The sequence below is a fragment of the Oncorhynchus clarkii genome, chromosome 22 (assembly GCF_045791955.1).
Source record: "Oncorhynchus clarkii lewisi isolate Uvic-CL-2024 chromosome 22, UVic_Ocla_1.0, whole genome shotgun sequence".
In the NCBI taxonomy this organism is placed as follows: Eukaryota; Metazoa; Chordata; class Actinopteri; order Salmoniformes; family Salmonidae; genus Oncorhynchus; species Oncorhynchus clarkii.
In genome coordinates, this window is record NC_092168.1 from 29,556,025 (window position 1) to 29,569,975 (window position 13,951).

Genomic DNA, 13,951 nt, shown 5'->3' on the forward strand with positions numbered 1-13,951 from the left:
TTATATTTATTTTAATGTTAAGATTCAAGTATTTTACCATTCAAGAGTTTTACCATTCAAATGACATTTAGACTGTAAAAGATGGCCTTTAGCACATTTCTTATAGAGGGGGATCAGTCTTGCATCAAATAGTGAATTCCACTGTATGCAGAATGTTGCATGCATGTCTGCACAGTGTTATATTTTCACAGCTCACTGTCAGTAAATATCGTACAGTAAATTTTGAACTACAAGAGAGATGCAAGCCTGCAAAGGTAGAGTTATTTAAAGCTTTGAATGGGTCGATTGGGTTCTGGAGGTGTGTGGTTACAGCAATCAGTAAATATAAGTTAACATCTTGATTCTCAGGATGTTAACGCAGGGTTGGTGTGGCCTGTGGTGGTGGGGCCCAATGTGATATCTTTTCATGGGGCCCAAAATCCCTGGCAGCACCCCTAACACCAAGCACATTGACTTCACCATCCGCCCATTTAATTGGGAGACCACATTGAAATTTAAAGCTTGTACAGTGGGGCAAAAAAGTATTTAGTCAGCCACCAATTGTGCAAGTTCTCCCACTTAAAAAGATGAGAGAGGCCTGTAATTTTCATCATAGGTACACTTCAACTATGACAGACAAAATGAGAAAAAAATTCCAGAAAATCACATTGTAGGATTTTTAATGAATTTATTTGCAAATTATGGTGGAAAATAAGTATTTCGTCAATAACAAAAGTTTATCTCAATACTTTGTTATATACCCTTTGTTGGCAATGACAGAGGTCAAACGTTTTCTGTAAGTCTTCACAAGGTTTTCACACACTGTTGCTGGTATTTTGGCCCATTCCTCCATGCAGATCTCCTCTAGAGCAGTGATGTTTTGGGGCTGTTGCTGGGCAACACAGACTTTCAACTCCCTCCAAAGATTTTCTATGGGGTTGAGATCTGGAGACTGGCTAGGCCACTCCAGGACCTTGAAATGCTTCTTACGAAGCCACTCCTTCGTTGCCCGGGCGGTGTGTTTGGGATCATTGTCATGCTGAAAGACCCAGCCACGTTTCATCTTCAATGCCCTTGCTGATGGAAGGAGGTTTTCACTCAAAATCTCACAATATATGGCCCCATTCATTCTTTCCTTTACACGGATCAGTCGTCCTGGTCCCTTTGCAGAAAAACAGCCCCAAAGCATGATGTTTCCACCCCCATGCTTCACAGTAGGTATGGTGTTCTTTGGATGCAACTCAGCGTTCTTTGTCCTCCAAACACGATGAGTTGAGTTTTTGCCAAAAAGTTATATTTTGGTTTCATCTGACCACATGACATTCTCCCAATCTTCTTCTGAATCATCCAAAAGCTCTCTAGCAAACTTCAGACGGGCCTGGACATGTACTGGCTTAAGCAGGGGGACACGTCTGGCACTGCAGGATTTGAGTCCCTGGCGGCATAGTATGTTACTGATGGTAGGCTTTGTTACTTTGGTCCCAGCTCTCTGCAGGTCATTCACTAGGTCCCCCCGTGTGGTTCTGGGATTTTAGCTCACCGTTCTTGTGATCATTTTGACCCCACGGGGTGAGATCTTGCGAGATCGTGGGAGATTATCAGTGGTCTTGTATGTCTTCCATTTCCTAATAATTGCTCCCACAGTTGATTTCTTCAAACCAAGCTGCTTACCTATTGCAGATTCAGTCTTCCCAGCCTGGTGCAGGTCTACAATTTTGTTTCTGGTGTCCTTTGACAGCTCTTTGGTCTTGGCCATAGTGGAGTTTGGAGTGTGACTGTTTGAGGTTGTGGACAGGTGTCTTTTATACTGATAACAAGTTCAAACAGGTGCCATTAATACAGGTAACGAGTGGAGGACAGAGGAGCCTCTTAAAGAAGGTCTGTGAGAGCCAGAAATCTTGCTTGTTTGTAGGTGACCAAATACTTATTTTCCACCATAATTTGCAAATCAATTCAATAAATATCCTACAATGTAATTTTCTGGATTTTTTTTTCTCATTTTGTCTGTCATAGTTGAAGTGGAGCTATGATGAAAATTACAGGCCTCTCTCATCTTTTTAAGTGGGAGAACTTGTACAATTGGTGGCTGACTAAATACTTTTTTGCCCCACTGTATCTATTGGAGACCCAATCCATAATATAGTACACTTATCATAGTTGAGTTTTAGTCCAGAGAAACTGGAGAAATTATCCAGGTCTTCAATAAGGCTCTTCAAGGTTGAAGATTGAGGACTCAAGAGAATGCTTTAATCATTGGTGTACATTGATACTTTTGTCTCTAATCCATTCCTTTTTAGCCCCTTAAAGTTATTGTTGATCTGATTTTAAAGCCAACAGTTCAATGGCCATATTAAATAGGTATGGTGACAAAGAGCAACCTTGTTTTACACCTCTTGGCAATTCAAAGAGAAGTAACTGTTATTTATTTTTTGTCATAGAAGATTGTTGTATGTACATTTTACCCATCTTACGAGAGATTCTCCAAAGTTGAAAAAATCCAAGCACTTACATTGCATTCGGAAAGTTCCCCTTTTCCACATTTTGTTACGTTACAGCCTTATTCTAAAATGGATTCAATAAAAAAAATCCTCATCAATCTACATACAATACCGCATAATGACAAAGCAGAAACCAGCATAAAAAAAATACAAAACAGAAATACCTTATTTACAGAAGTATTCAGACCCTTTGCTATGGGACTCGAAAATTGAGCTCAGGTGCATCCTGTGTCCATTGATCATCCTTGAGATGTCCACCTGTGATAAATTCAATTAAATGAACATGATTTGGAAAGGCACACACCTCTCTATATAACGTCCCACAGTTGACAGTGCATGTCAGAGCAAAAACCAAGCAATGAGGTTGAAGGAAGAGTCCATAGAGCTCTGAGACAGGATTGTGTCTAGGCACAGATCTTGGGAAAGGTACCAAAAAATGTCTGCAGCATTGAAGGTCCCCAAGAACACAGTGGCCTCCATCGTTCTTAAATGAAAGAAGTTTGGAACCACCAAGACGCTTCCTAGAGCTGGTCGCCCGGCCTAACTGAGAAATCGGGGGGAAAGGTCCTTGGTCAGGGAGTTGACCCCAATCTCGATGGTCACTTTGACAGAGCTCCTCTGTGGAAATGGGAGAACCTTCCAGAAAGACAACCATCTCTGCAGCACTCTTCAAATCAGAGGAGTGGTTCTGCTTCCCAAACTTCTCTGTGGCTGTCAGTCATTCTAGGAATGTGAGTGATCCAACACCAAAACCTCTTCTTTGTATCCTCTTGTGACCCACACAATAAACAAAGATGATATGTTGTTATATACACAGTTTACTCTTTCCCTAGCCCTGTCCCTACTCTAGCCCTTACTATTACCACAGGACTGCACCCTGAGACAGTCAGCCACTAACACACACACACACACACACACACACACACACACACACACACACACACACACACACACACACTTGTCATGCCTGCCAGGTGCCAGCATATTACGCTTTGCATAACAAACTCTCCCCACACTAAAATAGTCATGGGTCTCTGAGCCACTATCTACTACCACACCATGACACAAAAACACACACACACAGGCAGCCAAATAGGAAGTGATATGGCTGAGCAGAGAGACATGGCAACAGACACATTAGGGACACTAGTAGTGACAACACAAACAACAACAACCACACAGCAGCCTAACAAAATACTTTGGTAACACATACTATGTTATAGTATTCTGTTTCTTCTACATGCAACCTACACAATCTGCAGTATCAGATCTTGATTGTAGAGAAAACAATGTATTAGTGGGTTTTTGCTCGTCTCAGTTATATTGATTCAATGTCTCTTTGAAAGAATTATCTCAAATATTTAAACTAGATGGCCGTAAGAACAGAGTCGACTGTAGTATTTGTCAATAAGACTGCAGTACCTGTTAAGTCCAGAAAGGGGCAGTATCTTCATGTTCTGTTGGATTTGGACATAATGTTACTTGGCTTTCCTACACTGGCTGATATCACTCTTTTATTTCTTTTGGCAAAATCTATTCAAATAGCACATGTCCTTTTCCATAGAAATAATGAATTATATATGGGAAGCAACCAAGTAAATCTCAAGGACAGTACTCCACTGTGTCAGTGTTGCAGTCAGCCAGCCAGAAGGTGGCGGGCGGCCGACACCCCAGCTACCCTGCCAGCTACCCTGCCAGCTACCCTGCCAGCTACCCTGCCAGCTACCCTGCCAGCTACCCTGCCCAACTTACTGCTGAGAGTTAGAATAGTAGAATATACACAGTGCATTTTTTGGTTGTGCATTAGGAGTTTTTCTGTTATTATGTCAGTCCCTGACAGCCACTCAATTTGCCCATGTCAGCTAAACATTTTTAGATTGGTAAGTTAGTCTAGCCAGCTAGACTAACTTAGGGCCCCCAAAAGGCTAGGGCCATCTCTGACTGCATGTGTGGATATGGATGTGGGTACACAGACCCGCGAGCCACTGCGGCCATGAGTTCAGATTTTTTGTGGCCCCCACCCCATCAAAGTTGCCCATCCCTGATTTAGAGGAACCTGAGGGGAGGTTTGTGTGTTTGTTTGTGTGTGTGTGTGTGTGTGTGTGTGTGTGTGTGTGTGTGTGTGTGTGTGTGTGTGTGTGTGTGTGTGTGTGTGTGTGTGTGTGTGTGTGTGTGTGTGTGTGTGTGTGTGTGGAATGTAGTGCAGGTTAAGGCAGGCTAGTGAAGGTGAAAGCTGCTGGGCATGTTGACTCTAGAGACAGAACTAGCCTTATGGCATGAATATCTCTCTCACACACACACATACACACACACACACACACACTTCCCTCTCTCACTGTATTAGCCAATAACATCCTCTGAGTAAGAGGAACAATATCAGGTTATAGCATATTCTCATAATATTCTGTGGGCAGACTCAACACACCTCAGCACTGAGTAAAATGTAAGTAAACCACTTCATTACATTTCATTCATCTTAATTTTGGACAGTTGTTTTTTCTCTGTGTCTGTGTGGGTCATTGTTTAGTTGCTGTAGGCCTATACCTTCAAATGTTTTAGCCAGTCTAGTCCTCTGCTACACCAGGACCTGCCTGTGTCTCTGGTTCTCTCTCTTTTGCTCCTCTCTCTGTCTGTGTGTTTGTTTGTCTCTAGTTTGTGATGACTGTTATTTTCTGTTAATGTCACAGGTCCTTGTGATATCACCTTCTGCAGATCTTCTGCAGATGTTTGATTGGGTTGCTCTCATGTTGGTGTAGAGATTGACATCGGTCTGATATGGGTGGGGTTAGGGATTGTGATATTGTCTGCAGTAGCACGCATGCACACAAGCATGCACGCACATATACAAACACACACACACACACACACAATAAAGTCCCAACGAAGCTTGCACATTTTGTTCCTTGGAAGCTGTGGGAACTAAAGTTTTTGGTTTCCCATTGGTTTTGGAAACGAAACCATACTTTTCCAGACCGGTAAAACTGAAAATGTTTTAAACATTCAGAGAATGGAAGTGAACATTTGACCTGTTCTAGGAACGTTAATCTTTAGGTTGCAGGGAGGTTCTGAGAACTTTTTACTATGGTTCCTTTAAAGTTTTCCTGGCAGGTTATTTTAACTTTCTGAGACGGAAATTATAGTTTATTTCATGGTAATTAAATAACATTCTGAGAACATGTTTCAATAAGAATTTTAATAACAGTGCTAGCTTAGGTTAACTGTTTTGAACTCCAAGCACAGATAGGAGCCATGGAAATAAATTAGCTTAGGCATTAATCATGCAAACATATTTATTTAGTGGCATGGTGTCAGTGAGATTCAAACCTATGATCTCCTGTTCTATATCCATAGAATTAGTCCACTGTGCCACCAGGGTGGAGCTTGCACCTGATGTTATTTTTAACTCATACAAAACCGTTCATTTTAGTCTATTCAAACAGACCCCATTTCAAAAGAAACAAGCACTCATTTAGATCAGGTGTGGCCAATTAGTAGGCGCAGCCAACACTCCTGAACATACAGTTGTGGCCAAAAGTTTTGAGAATGACACAAATATTAATTTTAACAAAGTCTGCTGCCTCAGTTTGTATGATGGCAATTTGCATATACTCCAGAATGTTATGAAGAGTGATCAGATGAATTGCAATTAATTGCAAAGTCCCTCTTTGCCATGCAAATTAACTGAATCCCCAAAAAACATTTCCACTGCATTTCAGCCCTGCCATAAAAGGACCAGCTGACATCATGTCAGTGATTCTCTTGTTAACACAGGTGTGAGTGTTGACGAGGACAAGGCTGGAGAGCACTCTGTCATGCTGATTGAGTTGGAATTATTGTTCTTCCTCTGTCAACCATGGTTACCTGCAAGGAAACACGTGCCATCATCATTGCTTTGCACAAAAAGGTCTTTACAGGCAAGGATATTGCTGCCAGTAAGATTGCATCTAAATCAACCATTTATCGGATCATCAAGAACTTCAAGGAGAACGGTTCAATTGTTGTGAAGAAGGCTTCAGGGCGCCCAAGAAAGTCCAGCAAGCGCCAGGACCGTCTCCTAAAGTTGATTCAGCTGCGGTATCGGGGCACCACCAGTACAGAGCTTGCTCAGGAATGGCAGCAGGCAGGTGTGAGGGCAACAGGCAGCAGTGAGTGCATCTGCACGCACAGTGAAGCGAAGACTTTTGGAGTATGCCCTGGTGTCACGAAGGGCAGCAAGAAGCCACTTCTCTCCAGGAAAAACATCAGGGACAGACTGATATTCTACAAAAGGTACAGGGATTGGACTGCTGAGGACTGGGGTAAAGTAATTTTCTCTGATGAATCCCCTTTCCGATTTTTTGGCGCATCTGGAAAAAAGCTTGTCCGGAGAAGACAAGGTGAGCGCTACCATCAGTCCTGTGTCATGCCAACAGTAAAGCATCCTGAGACCATTCATGTGTGGGGTTGCTTCAGCGCCAAGGGAGTGGGCTCACTCACAATTTTTCCTCAGACCACAGCAATGAATAAAGAAGGGTACCAACACATCCTCCAAGAGCAACTTCTCCCAACCATCCAGGAACAGTTTGGTGATGAACAATGCCTTTTCCAGCATGATGGAGCACCTTGCCATAAGGCAAAAGTGATAACTAAGTGGCTCGGGGAACAAAACATCGATATTTTGGGTCCATGGCCAGGAAATTCCCCAGACCTTAATCCCATTGAGAACTTGTGATCAATCCTCAAGAGGCGGTTGGACAAACAAAACCCACAAATTCTTTATTTTTTATTTTTTATATTTTATTTTTGCATTTTCCAATTAAGAACATTCAAAACAAACATAAAAAGATATTAGACAACGATAGGACAAAGTGACAGTAACAGACGAGCGTAACAAAAATAAATAAATAATTATAATTATATATACAAACATACAATAAGAAAAAATTGGATTGGACATTGGATCACCTGCCGTAGGCTACATATTATACATTACGTGTGAAACATTATGTGAGGATTATATATAGATTAAATCAATGAGATGTGGGGGGAGATTCTCCATATAGTCAATAAAAGGTTGCCAAATTCTGTAAAATGTCTTTAACTTATTCCTCAGTTCCAGCAGTAAGTGATTTTCTCCAAAGGGATACAACTATTAACTTCCGATAGCCACATTGCAACTGGCAGGGAGGAATCCAATTTCCATTTCAAGGCAATACATTTCTTGGCAATCGCTAGCAATATTTCTGTTAGCTTTATAGTATGGCTTTGCCTAAGATTGGTGTTAGTGAAGTTACCCAGTAGATAGACCTCCGGGTCTAAAGGGAATGCAACCCCGTGAATTGAGGATATGGTATTGCATACCCCCTGCCAGAAACCGTGTAGTTTTGAACACTGCCAAGTGGAATGGAGGAATGTTCCTTCATCTGAGCCACATCTAAAACATAGGGAGGAGATATCAGGGTTGAACTTGTGTAGTCTAGATGGGGTGATATAGAGCTGATGGAGGAAATTAAACTGGATCAGTCTGTATCTGGAGTTCAATGTGGATGTAACACCATCCCTGCATAGGTCACTCCATAGATCCTCATCAAGATCAATACCCAGATCTTTTTCCCATCTAAGTCGGGGTTTATCTAGCCCAGGCAGTGTTAGTCCTGTCATAAGAGCATCGTATACACAAGAAATGGTCAAAACTCACAAATTCTGACAAACTCCAAGCATTGATTATACAAGAATGGGCTGCCATCAGTCAGGATGTGGCCCAGAAGTTAATTGACAGCATGCCAGGGCGGATTGCAGAGGTCTTGAAAAAGAAGGGTCAACACTGCAAATATTGACTCTTTGCATCAACTTCATGTAATTGTCAATAAAAGCCTTTGACACTTATGAAATGCTTTTAATTATACTTCAGTATTCCATAGTAACATCTGACAAAAATATCTAAAGACACTGAGGCAGCAGACTTTGTGAAAATGAATATTGTGTCATTCTCAAAACTTTTGGCCACAACTGTACTTAACAAGATAGAGGACAGACGGAGTTTTGTTGATGCTAAGAACAGAATGTATATGTTTTAAAATAACATTCTTTGAACCTTTTTTGAACATTACTAAAGTTTTCTTGTGGTTTTTATGAAACATTTCTGAACGTTCTCTGATCAATTTGACACCATGACTTTAAATAGAACCATGAGGAAACCTGTAGACAATGTTATGCTTATGTACTGTAATTCCCAAAGAAGAACGTTGGTTCTTAACATTCTCTGAAAGATTTGAGAACATTCCCAATGTCAATCCAGTTGGAGAACATTGCTAGAACATTCCTAAAATTTAAATGAAATATAGCCATGTTTGAACTTTTAGGAAACATTCTGTTGGAAAAACACGAGATGAACTGCTACAAAAAAGACCTGCTAAAGCTAAAGAACACTCTGTAATGTTCACAACTACATATACTAAAGAACACTCCGTAATGTTCACAACTATATATACTAAAGAACACTCTGTAATGTTCACAACTACATATACTAAAGCTAAAGAACACTCTGTAATGTTCACAACTACATATACTAAAGAACACTCTGTAATGTTCACAACTACATATACTAAAGAACACTCTGTAATGTTCACAACTACATATACTAAAGAACACTCCGTAATGTTCACAACTACATATACTAAAGAACACTCTGTAATGTTCACAACTACATATACTAAAGCTAAAGAACACTCTGTAATGTTCACAACCACATATACTAAAGCTAAAGAACACTCTGTAATGTTCACAACTACATATACTAAAGAACACTCTGTAATGTTCACAACTACATATACTAAAGAACACTGTAATGTTCACAACTACATATACTAAAGCTAAAGAACACTCTGTAATGTTCACAACCACATATACTAAAGCTAAAGAACACTCTATAATGTTCACAACTACATATACTAAAGAACACTCTGTAATATTCACAACTACATATACTAAAGCTAAAGAACACTCCGTAATGTTCACAACTACATATACTAAAGAACACTCTGTAATGTTCACAACTATATATACTAAAGCTAAAGAACACTCTGTAATGTTCACAACTACATATACTAAAGCTAAAGAACACTCTGTAATGTTCACAACTACATATACTAAAGCTAAAGAACACTCTGTAATGTTCACAACCACATATACTAAAGCTAAAGAACACTCCATAATGGTCACAACTACATATACTAAAGCTAAAGAACACTCTGTAATGTTCACAACTACATATACTAAAGCTAAAGAACACTCTGTAATGTTCACAACTACATATACTAAAGAACACTCTGTAATGTTCACAACTACATATACTAAAGAACACTCTGTAATGTTCACAACTACATATACTAAAGAACACTCCGTAATGTTCACAACTACATATACTAAAGAACACTCTGTAATGTTCACAACTACATATACTAAAGAACACTCCGTAATGTTCACAACTACATATACTGAAGAACACTCTGTAATGTTCCCAACTACATATACTAAAGCTAAAGAACACTCTGTAATGTTCACAACTACATATACTAAAGCTAAAGAACACTCTGTAATGTTCACAACTACATATACTAAAGAACACTCCATAATGTTCACAACTACATATACTAAAGAACACTCTGTAATGTTCACAACTACATATACTAAAGAACACTCTGTAATGTTCACAACTATATATACTAAAGCTAAAGAACACTCTGTAATGTTCACAACTACATATACTAAAGCTAAAGAACACTCTGTAATGTTCACAACTACATATACTAAAGCTAAAGAACACTCTGTAATGTTCACAACTATATATACTCAAGCTAAAGAACACTCCGTAATGTTCACAACTACATATACTAAAGCTAAAGAACACTCTGTAATGTTCACAACCACATATACTAAAGAACACTCTGTAATGTTCACAACTACATGTACTAAAGAACACTCTGTAATGTTCACAACTACATATACTAAAGCTAAAGAACACTCCGTAATGTTCACAACTACATATACTAAAGAACACTCTGTAATGTTCACAACTGCATATACTAAAGCTAAAGAACACTCCGTAATGTTCACAACTACATATACTAAAGCTAAAGAACACTCTGTAATGTTCACAACTAAATATACTAAAGAACACTCTGTAATGTTCACAACTACATATACTAAAGAACACTCTGTAATGTTCACAACCACATATACTAAAGCTAAAGAACACTCTGAAATGTTCACAACTACATATACTAAAGAACACTCCGTAATGTTCACAACTACATATACTAAAGAACACTCTGTAATGTTCACAACTACATATACTAAAGAACACTCCGTAATGTTCACAACTACATATACTAAAGCTAAAGAACACTGTAATGTTCACAACCACATATACTAAAGCTAAAGAACACTCTGTAATGTTCACAACCACATATACTAAAGCTAAAGAACACTCTGTAATGTTCACAACTACATATACTAAAGAACACTCCGTAATGTTCACAACTACATATACTAAAGAACACTCTGTAATGTTCACAACTACATATACTAAAGAACACTCTGTAATGTTAACAACTACATATACTAAAGCTAAAGAACACTCTGTAATGTTCACAACTACATATACTAAAGAACACTCTGTAATGTTCACAACTACGTATACTAAAGAACACTCTGTAATGTTCACAACTACATATACTAAAGCTAAAGAACACTCTGTAATGTTCACAACTATATATACTAAAGCTAAAGAACACTCTGTAATGTTCACAACTACATATACTAAAGAACACTCCGTAATGTTCACAACTACATATACTAAAGAACACTCTGTAATGTTCACAACTACATATACTAAAGCTAAAGAACACTCTGTAATGTTCACAACCACATATACTAAAGCTAAAGAACACTCTGTAATGTTCACAACTACATATACTAAAGAACACTCTGTAATGTTCACAACTACATATACTAAAGAACACTGTAATGTTCACAACTACATATACTAAAGCTAAAGAACACTCTGTAATGTTCACAACCACATATACTAAAGCTAAAGAACACTCTATAATGTTCACAACTACATATACTAAAGAACACTCTGTAATGTTCACAACTACATATACTAAAGCTAAAGAACACTCCGTAATGTTCACAACTACATATACTAAAGAACACTCTGTAATGTTCACAACTATATATACTAAAGCTAAAGAACACTCTGTAATGTTCACAACTACATATACTAAAGCTAAAGAACACTCTGTAATGTTCACAACTACATATACTAAAGCTAAAGAACACTCTGTAATGTTCACAACCACATATACTAAAGCTAAAGAACACTCCATAATGGTCACAACTACATATACTAAAGCTAAAGAACACTCTGTAATGTTCACAACTACATATACTAAAGCTAAAGAACACTCTGTAATGTTCACAACTACATATACTAAAGAACACTCTGTAATGTTCACAACTACATATACTAAAGAACACTCTGTAATGTTCACAACTACATATACTAAAGAACACTCTGTAATGTTCACAACTACATATACTAAAGAACACTCTGTAATGTTCACAACTACATATACTAAAGAACACTCCGTAATGTTCACAACTACATATACTGAAGAACACTCTGTAATGTTCCCAACTACATATACTAAAGCTAAAGAACACTCTGTAATGTTCACAACTACATATACTAAAGCTAAAGAACACTCTGTAATGTTCACAACTACATATACTAAAGAACACTCCATAATGTTCACAACTACATATACTAAAGAACACTCTGTAATGTTCACAACTACATATACTAAAGAACACTCTGTAATGTTCACAACTATATATACTAAAGCTAAAGAACACTCTGTAATGTTCACAACTACATATACTAAAGCTAAAGAACACTCTGTAATGTTCACAACTACATATACTAAAGAACACTCTGTAATGTTCACAACTACATATACTAAAGAACACTCTGTAATGTTCACAACTACATATACTAAAGCTAAAGAACACTCTGTAATGTTCACAACTATATATACTAAAGCTAAAGAACACTCCGTAATGTTCACAACTACATATACTAAAGCTAAAGAACACTCTGTAATGTTCACAACCACATATACTAAAGAACACTCTGTAATGTTCACAACTACATATACTAAAGAACACTCTGTAATGTTCACAACTACATATACTAAAGCTAAAGAACACTCCGTAATGTTCACAACTACATATACTAAAGAACACTCTGTAATGTTCACAACTACATATACTAAAGCTAAAGAACACTCTGTAATGTTCACAACTACATATACTAAAGCTAAAGAACACTCCGTAATGTTCACAACTACATATACTAAAGCTAAAGAACACTCTGTAATGTTCACAACTAAATATACTAAAGAACACTCTGTAATGTTCACAACTACATATACTAAAGAACACTCTGTAATGTTCACAACCACATATACTAAAGCTAAAGAACACTCTGAAATGTTCACAACTACATATACTAAAGAACACTCCGTAATGTTCACAACTACATATACTAAAGAACACTCTGTAATGTTCACAACTACATATACTAAAGAACACTCCGTAATGTTCACAACTACATATACTAAAGCTAAAGAACACTGTAATGTTCACAACCACATATACTAAAGCTAAAGAACACTCTGTAATGTTCACAACCACATATACTAAAGCTAAAGAACACTCTGTAATGTTCACAACTACATATACTAAAGAACACTCTGTAATGTTCACAACTACATATACTAAAGAACACTCTGTAATGTTCACAACTATATATACTAAAGCTAAAGAACACTCTGTAATGTTCACAACTACATATACTAAAGCTAAAGAAAACTCTGTAATGTTCACAACTACATATACTAAAGAACACTCTGTAATGTTCACAACTACATATACTAAAGAACACTCTGTAATGTTAACAACTACATATACTAAAGCTAAAGAACACTCTGTAATGTTCACAACTACATATACTAAAGAACACTCTGTAATGTTCACAACTACATATACTAAAGCTAAAGAACACTCTGTAATGTTCACAACTATATATACTAAAGAACACTCTGTAATGTTCACAACTACATATACTAAAGAACACTCTGTAATGTTCACAACTACATATACTAAAGAACACTCTGTAATGTTCACAACTACATATACTAAAGCTAAAGAACACTCTGTAATGTTCACAACTATATATACTAAAGCTAAAGAACACTCCGTAATGTTCACAACCACATATACTTTGAAATCGGGAGATGTGGTCAAGAAACACTGGCATATTTTATCATCGGACCCAACTTGGCCGGCTGAATTTAAAAATCCACCACTTATTGTGTATAGGAGAGGTCGCAATTTACGCGATAAATTGGTTAATGCCAACTGCCAGC

The 13,951-nt window shown here is 37.8% G+C and overlaps 1 protein-coding gene across 4 annotated transcripts in view; it reads left to right on the plus strand.

The window, feature by feature from the left end:
• Nucleotides 1–13,951, plus strand: part of LOC139380746 (LIM and senescent cell antigen-like-containing domain protein 1) — a 71,164-nt gene that overhangs the window by 15,176 nt on the left and 42,037 nt on the right. Inside the window, exon 1 of one of the 4 annotated variants that reach the window (XR_011628465.1) lies at nt 4,869–4,920. The exons of the other annotated variants lie outside the window; for them this stretch is intronic. The gene's annotated coding sequence lies outside the window, so the exon portion shown is untranslated. Of the gene's footprint in view, nt 1–4,868; nt 4,921–13,951 lie in introns of those variants that run through there. 4 annotated transcript variants of the gene reach the window in all.